The sequence below is a fragment of the Phacochoerus africanus genome, chromosome 10 (assembly GCF_016906955.1).
Source record: "Phacochoerus africanus isolate WHEZ1 chromosome 10, ROS_Pafr_v1, whole genome shotgun sequence".
In the NCBI taxonomy this organism is placed as follows: Eukaryota; Metazoa; Chordata; class Mammalia; order Artiodactyla; family Suidae; genus Phacochoerus; species Phacochoerus africanus.
Window position 1 is genome coordinate 92,218,939 of NC_062553.1, and position 22,157 is coordinate 92,241,095.

Below are 22,157 nucleotides of genomic sequence, written 5' to 3' on the forward strand. Positions count from 1 at the left end.
TGGTTTTTCTACATAAGCCATGTTATCTTTGTTTATGAGTTATAATGGCATTTAAGCTTTAGCATTTTCTACATAGAAGAGCATGTCATCTGTGAACAGATTAATTTCTTTATTTCAAACTTAGACAACTTTAACTTTTCTTTTTTACCTATTTGCTCTGGATAGGATGTCCATACTGTGTTAAAATATTAGTGGCAAAATCAGGAATCCTTTTCTATCTTTACCATTTAGCATAAAGGTAGATGTGAGTTTGTTATATATGGACTTCATTATGTTGAGGTAGTTCCTTCCATTCTTATTTTACTGAGTTTCTTTTTTTAATCACAGAAGGATATTAAAGTCTGTCAAATGTTTATTATGCAGCAATAGAGTTGATCAGGTAATTTTTTCTTTTTCTCTGTTAATGAGGTGTATGGCATTGATTGATTTTATATATGTTTAGTGGCTTTTTTTGGGGGGGGGGCTTGCCTGTGGCATTGTGGAAGTTCCCAGGCCACAGACTGAACCTGTGCCACAGCAGTGACAACAACAGATTCTTAACCTGCTGAGCCACCAGAGAATGGCTGATTTTTTTATGTTGAACCATTCATTCATTCTAGGAATAAATCCCACTTGACCATGGTGCATAATTATTTTAATATGTTATTGAAGTTATTGCTAGTATTTTATTGAAGGTTTTTACATAAAAATTCTTTAGAGATAACTGACTTTTAGTTTTCTTTACTTATATCATCTTTGTCTGCCTTTGGCATCAGGGTGATACTTGCCTTATACAATGAATTAGTAAGTATTTCCTCTTCTTCAGTTTTTCAGAATAGTTTGAGAAAAATTGGTGTTAATTATTCTTTAAATATTTGGTATAACTTACCAATGGAGTCATCTGGTCCTAGGCTTTTCTTTGTTGAAAAGATTTTGATTCAACCTCCTTGACTAGTCATAGGTTTCTTCAGATTTTCTACTTCTTCATAATTCAGTTTTGGTAGTTTGCTTGCATCTAGGAATTCAGTCATTTCATCTACGTTGTCCAGTTTGCTGGCATAACAACTATTCATAGTGCTCTCTTACACAATCTTTGAATTTTTTGTAAAATCAGTAATAATATTCCCACTTTCATTTCTGATTTAGTTATTTTTATCTTCTCCCTATTTTTCTTAGCTAATCTTGCTAAAACTTTGTCAATTTTGTTGATCTTCTCAAAGAACAAAACCTTGATTTTATTTTCTTTATTGTGCTCTACTTTATTTACCTCTCTACTGATACTTATTTTTTCCTTCCTCTGGCAGATTTGGTTTAGTTTGTTCTTTTTGTACTTTCTTAAGGTGTAAAGTTGCTGATTTATGTTTCTTCTTTATTAATGTAAATGTTTATAGATGTAAATCTTCCTCTTAATATTGCTTTTACTGCATCCCATACATGTTTATATGTTGTGTTTTCATTTTCATTTGTTTCAATTTATTTTATAGTTTTCCTCATACTTTCTTCTTTAACCCATTTGTTGGTTAAGAATGTGTTGTTTGATTTCCACATGTATGTGAATTCTCCAGTTTTCTTTTTTCTGTGAATTTCTAGTTCTATTCCACTGTGATCAGAAAATATATTTTATATTATTTTAATCTCTTATAATTTATTTTAAAAAGCCACTTGCTTTTTGGCCTAATATGTTTATCTTGGAAAATATCTGATGTGCGCTTTTCCTTTTTTCTTAACTTCTCTATTCCCCTTTCTTTTATTACTAGCATGAAATATTTTTATTTATTGTATTTCTTGTTTTAAAGAGAAAAAATAACATATATGCATATTATTCTGCAAGTACTTTTCTCTAGGCTGCATTTTTCAAAAATATTCTTAAAAGTATGACCAAGTATTTTTTTAGTGATGCATTCTCCTGCCAGAGCTCCACTTGTTTTTAAGGAATTACTGAACAGGTAGTAATGACTAGGTTCATTTGAAAGGTAAATAATCTCAATTTTCAAGTCAGAAGAATGTATTAAGTTCACCACATCTAAATGTACTGATTATGTTTTTGTTTTGCTTTGTTTTTGCAAAACAGTACCTTCCCAGGCCTAATTTCATTGTTTCTCTATCATCTATCATTTCAAGTGAGGGAAAATGAAATAAAATAAAATAAACCATAAGAAAGCAAGTATGCACTGTGGCTCAGTCTTGAAGCAGAGTTCATAAGTAAGTGATAAAGATGTATTAATCAGCTAAATATAAATGAAATTCCAATTTTTTAAAATTTTATATCATGATAATTAAATAAAGCCTTTTTTTTTTTCAAAGGTGACTTAGTTGTTTTTCTGGAATTTTACAGACATGGCTAAAACTTCTTTTCGATAACAATTTATATTTTCTTCCACTAGACAAATAGGAATGCTTGGGCTTTTAATGTCTCTAGTTTTATTATTTATATATTACACCTGCCTATTTTACACATGAAAACTGAAATATTCGAAAAGAAGTATGCAAAACAGACCTGATGACAAATCATTTTATTTGAAAAGATCATATGCCATAATACCTAAGGTAACCTCTCAAATGCCAAAACAATACAGATGCTGTGTTGTATCAGAATTCAACACTTACTTTTAAAACATGTTACATTATCTTTTGGTCTGTGGTATTCAAAATCACTGTGAAATACTCCTGCAAGTATTTATGAAAATATTTGATCATCAGAATTCAATTCATGCAGATTAGCCATCACTTTGTAAAAGAAAGTGATAGAACACCGGGTTCAACTGAAAAACTACAGAAGCTGTAATAGTAACTGCCCTCTTGTTATCCCTATACTTCCTTGTTTTCTAGAACATAAAATATAGTCTTTGCTGAAATTTTACAGAGTTATATATATATCTACAAATCTATTAAATATTCTCTATGTATTTAACATCATCTATCCAATTGGTTATACAAATAACACTTTAAAAGATGCAAATATATTTTCAATGTATATCTATTGATTTCATAAATCATGATCTTTATAATTAAATTGTCATCCAACTGAGGCAGGGACACAGGAAAAAAAAAAAAAGAAACAGCTTAATGAGCTTTCCCTAAGCCATTGCCCACTATCTTAAAAAGCAGTTTAACCTCATTTACATGAAAGAAATACTTCTTTAGACCCACCATAAACTTGGATTTACAGTTATTATTATTTTCCTCATTGACTTCTCTATTGTACTAATGACCCTGCTGTGATTCAGGATCTGCTTTTAGATGCACTTTCATTAGACAGCTTTTAGAGTATATGTGCGTATCTTAATTCGATTACATTAAAATTATTTTTAATCTAAACTGCATCTTTTAGTTCTTTTTTTCCCTTCTAATTTGAATCATTCTGCCCTTGTTTATGTAGAGATTCATGCTGACTTTTTCATTTTTTCCTTGTTTATGATTTGAGGAGTAACTTTGATCCACCCAATTAAAACTTCTGTGAAGGACAAAAAAGAAAACGACTGCCAGAAGGCAGTCTGAAGTTATTTGAAATGATTTGAACATCAATGCTCTAACTTTACACAGCACCCTCAAGTGTCTGCAGCCCTAGTAAACAAATTGTATGATCTTTCCCAAGTATAATTAGTATTCAGTTATACCCTACTCTGGTGCCTTGGTGAGCCTATCTGACATACAGCCATTCTAAGATGTTAGCAAAAATAATTCAGACAATAGGCTGTCTGTAGGTAAATAATGTTAGGATGAGTAAATATTGTTATGATGGAACAAAGGACTTTAAAATAAAGCAAATAAGATAAAAGAGATTTTGAATTTTAGTTCCATTTTAAAAAGAAAAAGGAATAAAAATAAGAGGTGAAATGTAGGCTAACATAAACAATAAATAAAGGAATAGAGCTGGGGCCAGAAGGATGTTGATAGGAATGAAAATAGATACATTAAAAAAAGTGTAAGTCTTGATTGCTTAATTTTCCTGTCCATATACAGCTTGTCTTCTTCTATGAAACAAGTTCTGCAGTATTGCTGATGAGTAAGCCAAATGCAAATGAGGCTACTGAAGCACATACAGAGACCTAAGAGGTGAGAAAATGTTATGCTAATAATCAAGGAGGTCTCTGAAGGTCATGAGGAAAAAAGTACATAAGGGCCAAGACAGAGTTATCCATTTGGTCTCTGGGACTTGTTAAAAATTATACTAATACTTAAGAAAACCAGATTCCTATTATTTTTTAAAAGGTCTGTTTATATAAAGTGAATATATATTTTTTCTAGGATAGCATTTCATGAACAATATAATTCTATAGACCTATAATAAATATTTCTTATATCCATTCTATCAAACAGGCATATCCCTGCTACTAGACATTTGGAAACATTTAATTTGGAGAGTTTTAAACTCAAGAGAAAAGGGGTCTGAAATAACAACTGTTTCATTATGTATTAAATATGGCAGTGATTATGTGATTTTTATGAATCCAATCATGGGACAGTCAATATCTAAACTTTCCTGAGACATAATATCATTGTGGAATTATTTTGTATTGGGAAATCCTTATTTGGAAAATACAAACGATAAAATAAATACGTAGAAATACATACATATTTTATTTGGTTTATGTCAGTCAGAATTCAGATAGTTTTAACTTTGGGTATATCTTGGCCTTGAGTATCATTTTTTAAGTTAACAATTATAATAATCACTCCAAGTTTGTATGCATAAAATACAAACACTATATTAAAAATAGTTGACGCATTCTTTTGAACTTCCTTAATCATTAAAGTGGACCAGCTACATAGATGATAATATGGTCAAAGTACATTTTAATTTAGGTTAAAACATTCTCATGTCTAATGGCCATATTATATATAAGAAATTTATTATGAAAGCCAGGAACTTAATAAACTTAGTAAAGTGCATTTTATTTTCACCTTGATAAAGAGCACAACAAAAACATTATCATTACAAAACCGTACACCATTTTCCATCAGTGTTTCTCAATAACAAGTTGTGCTGTTTATTTTATTCAGGTTTGAACTACAAATTCTAGCTTGTATCAGTTAGAATGCAATAAGTCATAAATCTCAAAATTTTTTTTAATGTAATTCCAAGACATACTCTTGACCCTACACATTGACTAGAGACTTAACTACTTTGTTAATACTTTCATTTTTCTTTTCTAGCCACACCCATGGCATATGGAAGTTTCTGGGCCTGGGATAGAATACAAGCCACACCTGTGACCTATGCCACAGGTGGAGCAATGCCAGATCCTTAAATCACTACACTGGGCCAGGGATTGAACCCACAACACCTCAGAGACAATGCTGGATCTTTAACTTATTGTGCTATAGCAGAAACTTCAGTTAATATTATTATTATTTTTTGTTTTGTTTTGCTTTTTAGGGTCACACCTGTGGCATATGAAAGTTCCCAGGCTAGCGGTTCAATTGGCGGTGCAGCTGCTGGCCTACATCACAGCCAGAGCAACAGGGGATCCGAGCTGTGACTGCAACCTACACCACAGCTCAGGGCAATGCCAGATCCTTAACCCTCTGAGCCATGCCAGGGATTGAACACGCATCCTCATGGATTCTAGTCAGGTTTGTTACCCTTGAGTCATGATGGGAACTCCCAGTTGATTTTGTTTTTAAGGAATGAAATTTGAGAAATATATCTCAGCAACTAAAATAAAGGAAGTAATCAAGATAACTTTTATCACAAAAGCTTGATAATTATGTAGGAAATAATTTTTGTACAGTTTAAATCCACATTCATTACAAACATATTCATGAAATAAAATAGACTAGAAAATTCAATTTGATCTAGAAATATCATTCTATCAGGATCTTTAAAAAATTATACAGTTGACTACCTTTGTGTATAATCAGAGGATTTAGAAATTACTCCCTTCTTACACAATCGTCAGAAGTCATATCGTGTGTGTGTGTGTGATTTTGTGCGTGTTTTTCTTTTTCCAAGAAACAGATACTAAGATTTAAAAACTTGATTACAAATAATTATTTTGGAGAACAAATTCACTATTGGAGATATGAGAAAACCATAGGGAAGAAATGTAGTCATGAAAGATACATTTCTGTCAGTTACCATGATGGGCTAATGGAATTTAATCCACTGGGAAAACTCTAAAAAGTGTATAAAATCACACTAAAAATGTCTTACTTGAGAAGCAAGGGAGTTGTATATTTACCCAAGAAATCCCAGGGTGTTGTGAATCCTCTGATCATTTGCAGCACTAAGAGTGCACAGTGAACTGCCTTCCGTGCTTCCAGAAAGAGATCTAAGGTACCAGGATGCAGAGACTGACACTTGGAGACTAGCCATAATATACAGAACTACCTGCAGTATTGGGAAGGACATGGCAATAAATGTCCTCCCTTTACATTGTTCAGGTCTTCCTCAGGCCCCACATTAAATACACAATTCTGTTAATGTCACTGCTTCTTAAAGGTTGGTCGCAATTAAAAAAAAAAAAAAAAAAAGAGCAATACCAGATGATGGCTAGTAAGCAGTCCTGCTGCTATAGTTGGTCCTAAAGCTGAATACAGCTGATATTCTTTATATTCCTCTTCCACCTCTCGTACTAGATATTCCTCAACTTAAGTCAGCATTTCAGCTTGCCTAGTGTGATAAATCAGGCTTCCATGTCTGAGAGTTTCAATCCTTTGGTTACCATGCCTTTGTCATACTCTGTTTCCTACAACTGCCATAAAAGGTTCTGATTCAACAGGAAAACTAAGAGATATCCTAGAGAATGGTCCTAACTCCAGACATACTTCCTCCCGTCCCCATTACACAGCAGCCACTCCACTGCCTCATGATAATTAAGATCAGTTAGTTATCCTTGTTAGTATAGTAACTCCTTTTCTGTTCCTTATTTTACTGGCATAAGGGACTCAAAATAACTTAGTTGAGTCAATTAATTTTAAGTTTAGTGGAATCCTTAATATGTTCTTGTGTAAACATGTCCCTCCACTCAGAACCAGGACCTCTAGTGCAGAAGGCCAAAACTTGCTTAATGAAGCAAAAAAAATCAATTGTGTCACGGGGAACAAAGGTGAGAGGGCACTCAGAGAGAGGCATTCTATCTTCTGGGAATATTAAGAGTATTAGATTAAAAGAATTTCATGGAAATTGAGCTCATTCTTCCACCATCTTCACCACACTAAGATTTTTTTTTAAGGCACTGTTCATAATCCTATTACAATAAACCAATTTGTTAGCCCAAGAGTAGATTTGCTAGCCAAGGCACTCTCAGAGCAGAAATTGCACCAAGTTAAATAGGGCAAAAAGACCTTATTCAAGACTATTGCAACAGGAAAGGAGACTAAATTAAATTCCACTGAAAAAAAAGATGGGACAGTTTTTAAGCATTGGGATGAGCTAGTGAAAAAGTATTGGAGGACTTTGCGGGTGGGGTTTCTCAATTGTACGTGCCCAGCATTGGAGTCTTTCCTGAGTTTGCAAATCTTTTTCTCTGTAATTAGGCTCTTTGTGTTGCTAATTCTTGCCCATTGAAGTTAGGCTCTTACCCTTCCTGAGAGACTATGACATAGGGGTGTTATTTCCTCCGATGTTTCCATTTCAAAGAGGTGGTTCCCAGGTTCTTAAGGATGACTTTTCCTGAGCTATAAAACTGGCAAGAGGTTAGGAGAAGATTTACATATATTTCAAAGGAACAAACATTTATTTACACCTGAAAGTTTTCTGAAGGAGATGCTCTAAGAAAATTTCTGGCAGGGCAGGAGTCTATAGATAGAAGAAACCTATCTAAAATTTAGTCATGCTGAGGGGAAATTTAACATCATCTTCATCACTGAGAATATGCATCAGTCCCGTACAGATTTAAATTATTTACCCTTTGAAGGTGGAAAGGATCCAGTGCAATGAACCTATCACTCACTGGTTAGCTAAGCTGTTCAAAGGATGGTGCCTTACTAAGGGCTTAACTTTAGTCTCTACTGCTAATTGGTTGGGCATTCAGCAGTCACAACACCTGTTACAGGCTCAGTGAGAGGAAGTTCATTTTGTTGGGCTGAGGCATATTTACCAAGCCTGCTATTATGGCTTTTCCTTTCACTACAAGAAAGCAGTAAGCACTAGGACACCTAAGGACAGAACATTTTTATTGTTTTCTGTTTTGCTGTTACTGTTTGATTTTGGGTTTTATTATTTGGTATTTTAGCAATGTTACAATTAATATATATGTGATATAGCTTGACTTATTTATGCAGGCCTATCTATAGGATTAAGTTTAACCTGAGTTGATTGGTCAATTATGCTTACACTAATAATTATGTAGATAATTTTGATCAATTAGTTTTATTAAGCTAATTTTAAGGGTGGAGGTATTTCAGAGCTCACCAACAGTCCCTTTGAGGGCTATGCTTTTGTTTTGTTTTGTTTTCCATTCACTTTAACTCGTAGGGAGTAGATTTTCTAAGTCCCAATTCATTGTACAAAATCTCCCCACTTTTGGCATTCCTGGACTACTAGGATTTGTGTTAGAGTTGGCAATAGAGTTTAATTAATTAATTAAATCCTAGGACAACAGAAATACACGCACTTTCATGATGTCTTCATGTTCAAGATTTTTAAAAAATGTTTTACAAATCTCTTCATAATAGCTTAAATTAAAAAAAAAGTCTCCTTTAACAGTTCAAGGGATATCTAAATTTTAGCATATTTATAAATGAGTTGTTATATAGGCATGAAAATATATGAACTAAAGTAACCATTCAATAACAGAGATGAATCACACAAAAATTATGTCAAGTAAATGAAGATCCAAATAAGTATATGCTACTTGATTCCATGAAGAGAAGATACAACGCAGCCAAAACTACCGTATTGTGTTAGTGGAAGCAGGTCTTTTCCCTCTTTCCTGTTTTTCATTTCTGTTCCGCTCTAACTTTAAAAGAACCTAATTATAGGAATGAGATCTTTCTAAGAGATTGAAATTAAGCCCCGACTTACGCTCTCCTGAATGCACAACACAGCCTGCCTAACCTGTTGATTCTTTTCCTAGATAAGAAGAATGGGGAATTAAGGAGTTTAAAAATGACTAGCGATCTACCCCCAAAAGTACCCTTAGCAATCCTGAAGGATCACACAAGCAAGACATCTTAAAGAGTCAGTCAGTCTGCATGCAATGGAAAATGATGCAAACCCAAACTCTGACCTGAATAATTCACTGAGATTCTTTCCCTTACACACCCATTTTCCCCTTTAAAAACTCTGGTGGTGGGGAAGAATCTTTGGAGCTGGTCTCTGAACACAAGTCCACCATCTCCCCAGATTTTCTGATTAAAGCACCTTTCCTTTCCACTGACACTTGCTTCTTGATTTTTATTGGCTATGAGCAGCGAGCAGCCATTGGTTACATTAGAATTCAAGATAGTGTTTATTTTAGGGAAAGAAAGAGGGGTCTGTGATTGGAAGGGACCTGAGAGGGACTTCTAGAAAGCTAGCAAGGTTCTATTCTTAACATGTTTGTGATTACAGAGACATTTGTGAGAAAATCCTGAGGTCATATGATTATGCTCTATATACTATATATATATAAATCATAATAAAAATAAAAAGAACAAAAATTAAGATCTCACAGTTGTGCATGAAATCATTATATCCCCAAACATAATTTGACTTTTCTCAGTAATTTGTAAAAATTGTTTACTTGAATTTTTCTTTGTTCATTAAAAAGAACATATTATAATGTTATAAAAAAGAAGGGATCTGAAAAAAATTTCCAGTATATTAAATTTTTTTTCTGATAATTTATTTTTACTAGCCACTGTGGCCTTTTTTTTTTTTTTTTTGGCACACAAAACTGCTAAGGATCTTGCCTGTGGACCATTCGAAGGTTACACTACAGATACTTATGGCTCAAGACAATTAGTGGCATGAGAGATAAGAAAACCAATGATTTGGGTCAATCACATGATTACAGAGCCAGGCTTTCCGATGGGGTTTCAGATGGTCAACTTGACTTCCAAAACTGTTCTAAGGAAGCAGTGAGACAACATCACAGGGATGACAAAAGGGAGCTGACTATCAGAAGTCCCTGCAAGTATCAAGTGAGATGTTGAACTATCTGTGCAAATTCAGGAACAGGGGTCTAACCAGCCAACTAGTGACTGTGAAGGGCTCAGGAGCTCACCTGCCCAGAGCTTTCTTGCCTACTGGGTTTCTGAAGTTCTTGCTAGTAATTTTATACTTGCTACCAGTTCCTCTTCAATTCTGAAGCTCTGGTTGCATTTGGCCAAGCACTGGGATAGGCAATCTGCATCAGTCTTGATCTGTCTAATCCAGAGGTCCACCACCAGGTAGGAGATAAAGATATCTTTGGTTTCCCCAGAATTATGAAATAACGTAAGCCTCATCCATAGGCCTGGGCCAGCTTGTATACCCAAGGAGACTTGGCTGTGGAGCCAATCTGGTACACATTAAACAGGAGGTAGTTGCATGATTTCTCATCCACAGCCTTGGATATCTGCTTCAGGCTGGTCACTGAGTGATTATTTCCTTGTACTTGCAGTGAAATTCTCTCAAGCTTCCCAGTCATCTTGGTCAAAAAGGCCTTTGATAGACACCACTAAAGAGTCCTTGATGAAGGATTTATACAGGTCTGCCAGTTGGTTAGATGTTATGTATCTGCTGAGATTCCTGGGTGATTTGAAGTCCAGGTCGTACTTCATTGACCTGAAGAACTCAGAGGAGCCAAGTCATGCTAGTGACCACCTTATCTGTGTATCCATCTGTCCTGATCACATTCTTCAGTAGCTCTAGGGCTTCTTTATTCTTTGGGAGCAAACTATCCTTAATCCCCCATATTGGAGGCATTTTTCATATATTTTCTTGATGACATTCTTCAGATTGTGGTAAACATCTGCTCCAGTGTTTACGGCTTCCCTGAGGTTTATTGCACTAAAGGAGAGATCATAACCTTCTGAATGACCAGCTTGTTGCCACTAGCTGGGAACCACCTCAGATCACACAGAAAGCTGGAGCTGGCAGGATAACTTCAGAATTATCAGTCAAGTCAGCAATGTGGCAATACAAAGGCACCCTCTTCTCAGTAACCCCAGGCTGGGAGAGCAAAGGTTTCCCCAAGAATGAAATTAGTACTAAATTTAGATTTATTTTCCATTTCATCCATCTCTATCATCAGTTTGTAAGCTTCTGCTCAGTTTACATTATTCCTCTGATCTACAATTATAATGCATGTATCCAAATATTTTAATTGGCTATTATGGTGTATTGAATAGTATCCTCCAAAGATTCACATCTAACCAGAACCCCAAAATATAACCTTATTTGGAAGTAGGGTTTTTGTAGACATAATTAGTTAAATGGAGTCATGGTATATTACGATGGGATCTAAATCCAGTGACTGAAGTCCTTACAAGGACAAGAGAGGGAATATACAAAAAGACATACAGAGGCAAGAAGATCCTCTGATAACAGAGGCAGAGACTGGAGTGATGCAGTTACAAGCTAAGAAACACTACGGGTTGTAGAATCTATCAGAAGCTAGGAAGAGGAAAGGAAGGATTCTTTCCTAGAGCTATCAGAGGAAACATGGTCCTACTGACACTTGATGTTGGATTTCTAGCTTCCAGACTGGGGAAAATTAAATGCCTGAGGTTTTAAGCCACAAAAGGTTGTAGAGTGTAATGCTTTTATGAATTAATTTAGCAATAATTTTATTAACTTTCAGAAATCAGTCACATTTCTGTACGCTAACAATGAAATATTAGAAAGGGAATACAAAAATACAATACCTTTTAAAATTGCATCCCCCCAAAAATCAAATACCTGGGAAGACACCTGACCAAGGAGGTAAAGGACTTATATGCCAAGAACTATAAAATATTAATCAAGGATATTAAAAAAGATGTAAGAAATGGAAAGATAGTCCATTCTCCTGGGTTGGAAAAATTAATATTGTGAAAATGGCCATACTACCCAAAGCAATCTACAGATTCAATGCAATCCCTACCAAATTACCCATGACATTTTTCACAGAACTAGAACAAACAATCCAAACATTTCTATGGAACCACAAAAGACCCAGAACTGTCAGAGCAATCCTGAAGAACAAAAACCAAGCAGGAGGCATCTCTCTCTCAGACTTCAGGCAATATTACAAAGCCACAGTCATCAAGACAGTGTGGTACTTGTGCCAAAACACACGTACAGACCAAGGGAACAGAAGAGAAAACCAAGATATAAACCCAGACACCTGTGGAGTTCCCATCGTGGCGCAGTGGTTAACGAATTCGACTAGGAACCATGAGGTTGCGGGTTCGGTCCCTGCCCTTGCTCAGTGGGTTAATGATCCGGCGTTGCCGTGAGCTGTGGTGTAGGTTGCAGACGCGGCTCGGATCCCACGTTGCTGTGGCTCTGGCATGGGCCGGTGGCTATAGCTCCGATTCAACCCCTGACCTGGGAACCTCCATGTGCCGCGGGAGCAGCCCAAAGAAATAGCAAAAAGACAAAAAAAAAAAACCAAAAAACAAAAAAACCCAGACACCTGTGGTCAAAGATTTGGTCAATTAGTCTTTGACAAAGGAGGCAAGAACATAAGATGGGAAAAAGACAGTCTTTTCAGCAAGAATTTCTGGGAAACCTGGACAGCTGCATGCAAATCAATGAAACTAGAACACAGCCTCACACCATGCACAAAAATAAACTCAAAATGGCTGAAACACTTAAATATAAGACAAGACACCATCAAACTCCTAGAAGAGAACATAGGCAAAACACTCTCTGACATCAACCTTACAAATGTTTTCGCAGGTCAGTCTCCCAAAGCAACAGAAATTAGAGCAAAAATAAACCAATGGAACCTAATCAAACTGATAAGCTTTTGCACAGCAAAGGAAACCAAAAAGAAAACAAAAAGACAACTTCCAGAATGGGAGAAAATAGTTTCCAATGATGCAGCTGACATGGGCCTAATCTCTAAAACATACGAACTTATACAACTCAACAGCCAAAAAGCCAATCACCCAATTGAAAGATGGGCAAAAGACCTGAATAGACATTTCTCCAAGGAAGATATACAGATGGCCAACAAGCACATGAAACAATGCTCTCAACATCCCTGATTATTAGAGAAATGCAAATCAAAACTACCATGAGATACCACCTCACACCAGTCAGAGAGGCCATCATTAATAAGTCCACGAATGACAAATGTTGGAGGGGTGCGGAGAAAAGGGAAGCCTCCTGCACTGTTGGTGAGAATGTAAGTTGGTACAACCACTATGGAGATCAGTATGGAGACACCTTAGAAATCTATACAAAGAACTACCATATGACCCAGCAATCCCACTCTTGGGCATATGTCTTGACAAAACTTTCCTTGGAAAAGACACATGCACCCGCATGTTCATTGAAGCTCTATTCTCAATAGCCAAGAGCTTCACACAACCCAAATGTCCACTGAGAGATGATTGGATTAGGGCAATGTGGTATATACACATGATGGAATACTACTCAGCCATAAAAATGAATGAAATAATGCCATTGGCAGCAACATAGATGGAATGGAGACTCTTATACTGAGTGAAGTACGTCAAAAAGAGAAAGACAAATACCATATGATACTACTTATGTCTGGAATCTAACATATGGCACAAATGAACCTTTCCGCAGAAAAGAAAATCATGGACTTGCAGAATCGACTTGTGGTTGCCAAGGTGGAGGGGGAGGGAGTGGGATGGTTGGGGAGCTTGCAGTTAATAGATATAAACTATTGTCTTTAGAATGGATTAGCAATGAGATCCTGCTGTGTAGCACTGCGAACTATGTCTGGTCCCTTATGATGGAGCATGATAATGTGTGAAAATAGAATGCATATATGTATGTGTAACTGGGTTACCATGCTGTACAGTACAAAAAAAATTGTATTGGGGAAATAACTCTTAAAAATGATAATTTTTTTAAAGTAGCAATTATATGCAACAGTGAAAAGATATTTATTACCTATGATTTTTTTTAGGAAGAAGTTTTTGAGAGCACGTAATGATTTATTTTTTCTAATCAATCTCATATGCATCCTTTGACAGACCAAAGATTGATTTGGTCAGATAAATTATGTTCTGAAAAAAAGTATTAGATCATATGTTGGGGGAAATATCAATGAGAAATTTAAGCATTTCAAGGAAACATTTAGATTATGTGAGAACTAATAAACCCAGGATGTTTAATGAGACTACTCCTCGGGGTAGTCTCGAGATTTAGAGTAAAGCTCTACATTGGTCATTAGGTATCTGTTTTTAACAGTGGTATGGTATCAGGGAAAATAGTTAGGTCACAAGGAGCCCAAGATTTCAAATAAAAATTAATTTATTCAAACAGTTTCAGAATGCCCTCCCTTTGGAAAGTGAGAAGAATCCCGTGCTCTCAAAACAATGACGGTGTTGAGTGTTTGCTCCCAGAATAGCTGGTATCATCACAGACCTAGCTTTGCTTCAGTGAAAACAGGTGATCACCTCATACACATGAACAATAACGAGGACTGCATCTTGGCATTGTTGTCTGTGAGCTCTGTCGCTGCAACTATTCCTTCACAAAGCTGTTCTTAGGTGAGAAAATATCTCCATACATGAAGCATATAAAAGGCAATTTTTTAGGAGAAAAGACTTCTCTGGGTGGATGAATTCAGACAGTTTTTGCCACAGGCAACTGAATTTTACTATTTCAGGTCAAGAAGAGTATCTTTAACTATTTATAGTTCTCCATTCACTGAGTATCAAACAACCAACAATACCATGTATCAGGAATATTGGACACTTAAGAGAGCCTTGTCAAGGAAATTTTTGGCCTAGAGAACATTTTTGCTATTGAACCATAACTTCAACAAATAACAAGCTTTGCATGTAGCAGAGAGACAACCATGAATAGCATGGCCATGCAGTCACCTGATAGGATTTCTAGATGGTCTTTAATTCTTTCATTTTATAAGTTTATTCATACTGAGTCAGGCACTGTTCTAAACTCTGGACATATGACAGAAAATCCCTTCTCTTAGGAGCTTCTAATCTAGTGGGGAAGGCAGATGAAAGAATGAGTGAGAGAGAAAAATGGGCAAAATAGAAAGAAAGGGAAGCAAAAAGAGAAGAGGAAATAGGGAGGGTGGGAATGTGCTATAGTGATTAAGGAGAGAAAGTAAAGAAAGAAAAGAAGGAAAGTAGAAATTTTGGGGTAAGGATAAAAGTTTAGATTGAGTGGTCCAGGGAAGCCTTTTGTTCTCACTCTACTTCACTCCTGGCCTTTCCTCTGGATGGGTCATTCTAGAGGGCTAGCTTGGCTTGATTTTGTCTCAGAAAACTCTTCCTATAGTAATGGCATAAAGCATAATCTGTTCACAAATTTTGATGCTCATTAAAACACAGATTAATAATGGGAAAGGGTACTATATCAAGGAGAGACTTATAGTTGTGGACTAGTATTCACATTTTAAGGAGGTGGAGCTAATGAGAGCTGGGAAGACCCGGTCAGGTGGAGGAACATATTGGTTCCTGCCCAGACTTGGGGCTGATCACAACATCTATGATGTTTGGGGAGATGAGCAGAGTGTGCCAGTGCCAGTGAAAGTCAGAAAAACAAAATTACTTAGCACATAAGAACATAACTCTCTTATATCCTAAGGGGCTGGAATAGAAGAAGACAGTGTTTGGTAATTCTACAACTGAGGTTTGAGGCAAAACACAATTACACACACACACATACACACACACATGCATACACCTGCTTTGCTGCTATGAGAACCAAATGGACTTTGGGATTTCTTTTTACAGAAGAGATCTGTAATTTGACCATATGGTCATCAAAAAAGATATTCTCTAGGCAAGGGAGGCCCTTAACTTGCATGTGAAAAAAATAGTCAACCAACTATTGACCATATATTCCTTTGCTGCATCCTGGCTGTGCTACTATAGCTGTTTAATAAGTGGAATTTCTTTAGCCTCTTATTTGAAAAAAACTTATGGAAAACCTGTGAGCCTCAGAGCACCAAATTTTCAAGGTTTGAAATCCTATTTCTACTCACTCTCTCAGTACCCTTCAATGTCACCACCAAAGACTATCTTCCCTGATTACTACATAAAAGGCACACAACTTTCTCTCTCTAGTCCTTTACCTTGCTGCTTCCTCTTCCTCTGTCACACCTAGCATATATTTATCTGTTTATTTTCTGCCTTGCCTTCTAGAAAGTAAGCTCCATACTGAGAGCAATGTCCAATAGCTAGAAGGAAAATATTTTTCATGTAAATCAATAAGCAATATACTGTACTCAGCAAATTCTTCACATCAGTCAAATACAGATTTTGGAACATGCTTACATGTAGTCTTACCTAAGGTACATCATAAACATAACAAACATTTCTGCTGGTACATGATAGATCTTAGGAAACTATTTCCAGATGTTGGAGGTAAACTACCCATAATTTTATATATCTTGTAAAAGACTCATTTTTTTTTCCAGTTGTTAGGATCTTTTGGATTCTCCAATCCATAATGACAGGTGACAAAATCAGAACATCCAAAAAGGCCATCTCTAAAGAAGTACTGATTATATTTCCTTCTTGTAATTAAATTCTTGCTTAGTCCTTCATGGTGTTTCAGGAAGAGTATGCATAGTAGTATTGCATACCAGGATAGAAAACAAGTGAAAATATTTTAGAAATATTCTACAATGGCCCCAGTTTTATGATTTCTGTATAGTCTTAAGAATGTGTAAAAATCATCTTAACATTTCATTTATTTTCATTTAAATTTAATAACCAGTTATTTTCAAGGACTATCAGTGATAAAATAATGCTTTTATTGCTGTTGTTTAGAAAGATTTAAAAATTCTTTCTTTTTTAACTCCACTTTTAGACCGGTTTTAGTTATACAACAAAATTAAAAGGAAAATACAGAGATTTCCTATATACCCCTGACTCACGCCCCCAGAGGCATAGCCTGCCACATTATCAACATCATTCACCTGAAAGGTACTTTTTTTTTCTTTTTAAACCAAGTACAAACCTACCTCAATACAGCACAATCACCCATAGTTCCTACCTTACCTTAGGAGTCACTCTTCATGTTGTGCATTCGTTGGGTTTGGAAAATGTATAATGACATATGTCCATTATTGTAATAGCCTCTTGCATATATTCGCTGCCCCAAGAATTTTATGTTCTCTGCCTGTTAATTCCTTCTCACTTTTTTTTTTTCACTTGTCTCTTTATTGTCTTCAAAGTTTTACATGCTCCAGCATGTCGTATAGGTGGAATCATTCAGTGTGTAGCCTATTCAGATGGGCTTCTGAAAGAAGTAATATTCATTTAAAATTTCTCCATATTTTTTCATGGTCTGATAGCTTATTTCTTTTTAGCACTGACTAATATTCCACTGTATGGATCTACTGGAATTTACCCATTCACTTATTGAAGGACATCTTGGTTGCTTCCAAGTTTGGTCAGTTATTAATAAGCCTGCTATAACCATCCATGTGCAGGTATTTTTTTGTGGACATGCACTTTCAACTCCTTTGGGTAAATATCAAGTGTGATTGCTAGATTGAATGATAAGAATTTGTTTACTCTTGTAAGAAACTGTCAAACTGTCCTCCACCATAGCTGTACCATTGTGCATCCCCACCAGCAGGGTATCACGTATGACGCTGATTCACATCTTCGTGAACATTTGGTATTGTCAGGGTTCTGCACCTGGCCATCCTGATAGGTGCATAGTGGTATCTCATTGTTATTTTGATTTGCATTTCCCTCATGATAGATGATGTGGAGCATCTTTTCATATACTTATTTGTCATCTGTATATCTTCTTGATGAGTTTTCCATTAAAGTCTTTGAATTATTTTAAAATCATGTTGTTTTGCTTTCTTAATTTTGAGATTTAAGTGTTCTTTGTATATATTGGGTAATACTCCTTTATTAGATGTGTCTTTTGCAAATATTTTCTCTCAATCTGTTACTTGTTTTATTTTCTTGATATTGTCTTTCACAGAGCAGAAGTTTCTAATTTCAGTGAAGTCCAGCTTATCAATTATTTCTTTCCTGAATCATGACTTTGATGTCTTATCTAAAAAGTTATCACCATACCTAACATACCTAAGATATCTACATTTTCTCCTATGTTATCTTTTAGGAGTTTTATAGATTCACAGTATACATTTAGGTCTATGATCCATTTTGAGTTAATTCTTGTTAAGAATGTTAAGTCTGTGTCAAGACTTTTTTTGGAATTTAGAAGAGTCTTTCTTGGCTCTATTGTATTGCTTTTATTCTTTTATCAAAAATCAGTTGACTATGATTATGTGGGTCTATTTCTGGACTCTCTATTCTGTTCTGTTGTTCTATTCCCTATCCTCTTGCCTGTACTATTGTGTCTTAATTGCTTTAGAGTTAAACTAAGTCTTAAAGTTGGGTAGTGTCAGTTCTCCAACTTTGTTCTTTTGATTCAATATTGAGATTCTTCTTTTCTGGATATTCTGTTTCTTATACTTCTCCATGTAAACTTTAGAATCAGTATGTTGATATCCATATAATAAAGGTTTTTATTCCTTAAATCAGAGTAAACTATTAGTATTTTCCAAGGTCATGCCCATATGATAGGTCAGTCAATATTATTAGTTTAAAGTAATTTGATATTTATTACTTCTATAGCTTTCAATTAGATTATTTTCAGTTATTTTTCAGTTAATAAGATAATTACATTCTCAGTGCCATGCAAGCTTTAGTGCAATATTATTTGTCATACAAATATGAATTTGTTAATTTTCCTTTTGGGGAAAATAAATTTCATGAATCTCATTCATTTATGTGTATAGTTTTTGAAGTACCAGGACATCTGTGGTCTTTTATGGTTAGTGTCATTCCTACTCCATGTAAAGAAATTAATGAGCTGTGCCAATAAAAATTGTCTTAGACCTGTAATAGAGAGCCATTGACTAGAATAGGCAAAGCATCACACCCAAGGCTACACAAGGTTGGGGTAAAAGAATTTGAACCAGCTATAAATAAATATGTTAATAGAAGAGTTTTTACAAAAGCTTTGTGCCAACTTGCTATTTCTTTTATATTACTGTGTCTTCATTGATAAGTTTTCCAGGTCTTCATCAAAACTTCCTTGTGAAGGAATTCTTGATTATACAGTAAGAGGTATGTTTGAATGTCCATATTAGGGAGACTAACTCACTTCTTTTTTAAGTATCCTGGCAGTTTAAGTATTTCTTTATCATTACAATGATCACCTCACATCAATGATCTCTCTATGTATCAGTAATCAATGATGTCTCTATATATCTAGATCTCTGTATATTTATATCTTTATCTTTCTTGATGTATATATATATCACATGCATGTGCAAGAGAAATGTATTATAAGGAATCAGCTCATGAATTTATAGATATTCCAAATTAAGACATGGTAAGCTTGAAACCAAGATCTGGTGCTAAAGTTTGAGACCAAATGGAGAAAAAAACAAAACAAAACAACAATGTCTTAGCTCAAGGTAGTCAGGTAGGAGGAGTTCTCTCTTGCTCACAGAAGGGTAACCAGTTATGTTATTCAGGCTTTTAACTGATTGAATGAGGCCCCACCCATATTAGGGAGAGCAATATGCTTCACTCAGTTTACTTATTCAAAGACAAATTTCTTCTAAAACATCGCCAGAGAATGATGTTTGATCAAATATCTGGGCACCCAAGTAGCACACAAAGCAATGGATTTTTTTTTTTTTATGAAAAATTTTCACATTGTTCACATGTATTATGATGCTTAGACATCTTTTCCCTGGATAAAATCTGCCCTTCTCCTTTCATTACTTCATACTGGATGATAGTCCTTATTTCTCATACTTGCACCCCTACAAATTGCTAAACAAAAGAGATTTTTTTTTGAAAGGTTAGTAAATCTGGGTTTTATGGCTTTTTTTTTAATTCACAGTGTTTGCAAAATAAATAATCTGTTTTTGCTTCTGGATAAGAACAACAAATCTTTGGAAAACTTCGACCTACTTGGTTCACTTGATATATCTGAGAACTTCATGTTGCATATAGGCTTTTTTTTTACACTTTAACATCACTATATTTATTTTTATAAATTCCCTTTTTTCTTTTGCATAAACATAAAATGTGCCTTTCAATCTGTATTGTGTATCTATTGAAGGCAATTGTGATGGTGAGGAAAGACAGATAAGCTAGACAGCTATTTTTCAAAGAAAAAAACTGACAGTCTTTTGTTCTGGAACGTCATTTGCATTTATGAGATATTTTCTTATGTGTCTGTCAGAACAGGTTAGCAGTACAGTGTTCAATATTTAAAAATGTGCCTGTATCTCTCAATTCTGATGACCTTTTGACATGGCCTTTATGTAATTTAAAGTAAAAGCTCTCAACCTCTCCAACACCCTGTGACTGGTATTTACAAAAATAGAGAAACATGGGTAAAATAAAAGTGAAAATCAAGCATTTGTGCAGTGAATTTAGGGAAATGAATATACCATCAATGAATAAGGCTTAATTATTTTCAGTCAGGGTCTAAACATTGATTAGAATATTTGTGAAAAATTAACAATAAGATAGCAATAAGTGCTTCAATCATACAGATTATCCACCTCCAAGTTCACCAAATACTTAAGATTTAACTGTCAGTATATTGATTGAACAAGATTTAGAGGCAATGTCTTTTACCTGATTAATGAAACAACCATTTTCCAGATATTTCCTCATATGGATAAGTGGCAAACTGGAAAAAAAATGTATATACATTTCCTTTTTTTTCTCATCTTAGAAAATTATTGCCCATCAAAATAGAGGAATACAAAAGCACAGGACTTTATTTTTTGTTGTTTTGTTTCCCACTTTAGCCTTTCAATTCCTGGTGGCTTTATTACTGAGAATAAATATTACTTACCTTACCTTCTCTGTTTCCAACCAGGAACAGTTCAAAAAAGCAGTAAGGAATAGTTTATATCATCATCTCATGGTTTAGGGGAGATCAGGCTTGCATGTCTTGAAACATCCAACCTTTGGTTCATTAGCTCTCATTTTTCAAGAAAATTATATAACTCAAAAGGTTACTGTGCACTCAAGGTACAGAGTAATTCTCCTCTAGGACATTTCCTGCCTCCATGATGGCTGACGTTAATGGCTTTAACCTCATTCTCTTAAAGAATAAAATCTGCAATCCTAATTTCAAATCTCTGCTTATTTGCTTTACTCCATAAAGATTTTCAAATATTTATGAAGGATCCAATTATCGTTAAGTGAAGCAGAATGGACAGAATGTCATGAATCAGAAAATCTGAGTCAAATCCTAGCTTAATCTAGTTTTTTCTCCCCCCTAAGGGTTTATTTTAGTTTTAATGATCAGTGACCACAGATCATCCACTAATGCAATCCAGTTAACTCCCATTGTTTAAAATGATGCTCAACACAGTCAACTACTCCAAACATCTGATAGTGAGTTGGAACATAATTATCTTGACAAATAATTAAGAGCACACAGATAGTGTCTTAAAATTCTAAGTTATATATCAACAATGTATATCAAGGTTTGAAAATACTCAATTTTATTAAAAATTCCTACATGTATCTGCTCTAAATAAAGCAGCTAATTGACATGTGATTAACATTAACTCTCCCTTTCATAATTATATATTCCAGGCATTAAAAAAATAGTAAAGGTGACTGAAAGTTATTAAATGTGCTTCACATCATCCTGTTTTACTTGTGTATAATAGTAAAAGAGGAGTGTCCCATAAACCTGATTCCTTAATCTATGAACATTTTAATTTCACCATGGAATTCAGTCTCCAAAAGTTATTTTAAATTTCAGAAAAAAACCACTGAAATAATAACCTATAATTACTTTTGCTACTAAAATTATATTTACATCTCTTGACTTGTAAATAATAAAATTGACACAGTGTAAAAACATGTTACAGACGTCCTTTTTTTTTGTCTTTTTGTCTTTTTGCCATTTCTTGAGCCACTCCCGCGGCATGTGGAGGTTCCCAGTCTAGGGGTCTAATAGGAGCTGTAGCCACCGGCCTACGCCAGAGCCACAGCAACGCGGGATCCGAGCCGCGTCTGCAACCTACACCACAGCTCACGGCAACGCCGGATCCTTTAACCCACTGAGCAAGGGCAGGGACCGAACC

General features: G+C 35.1%; 1 pseudogene; it reads right to left on the bottom strand.

Annotated features, from left to right (window-relative positions):
* Positions 1–10,129: 10,129 nt before the first annotated feature.
* Positions 10,130–11,141, bottom strand: LOC125137467 (alpha-enolase-like; annotated as a pseudogene).
* Between the last annotated feature and the right edge of the window lie 11,016 nt (positions 11,142–22,157).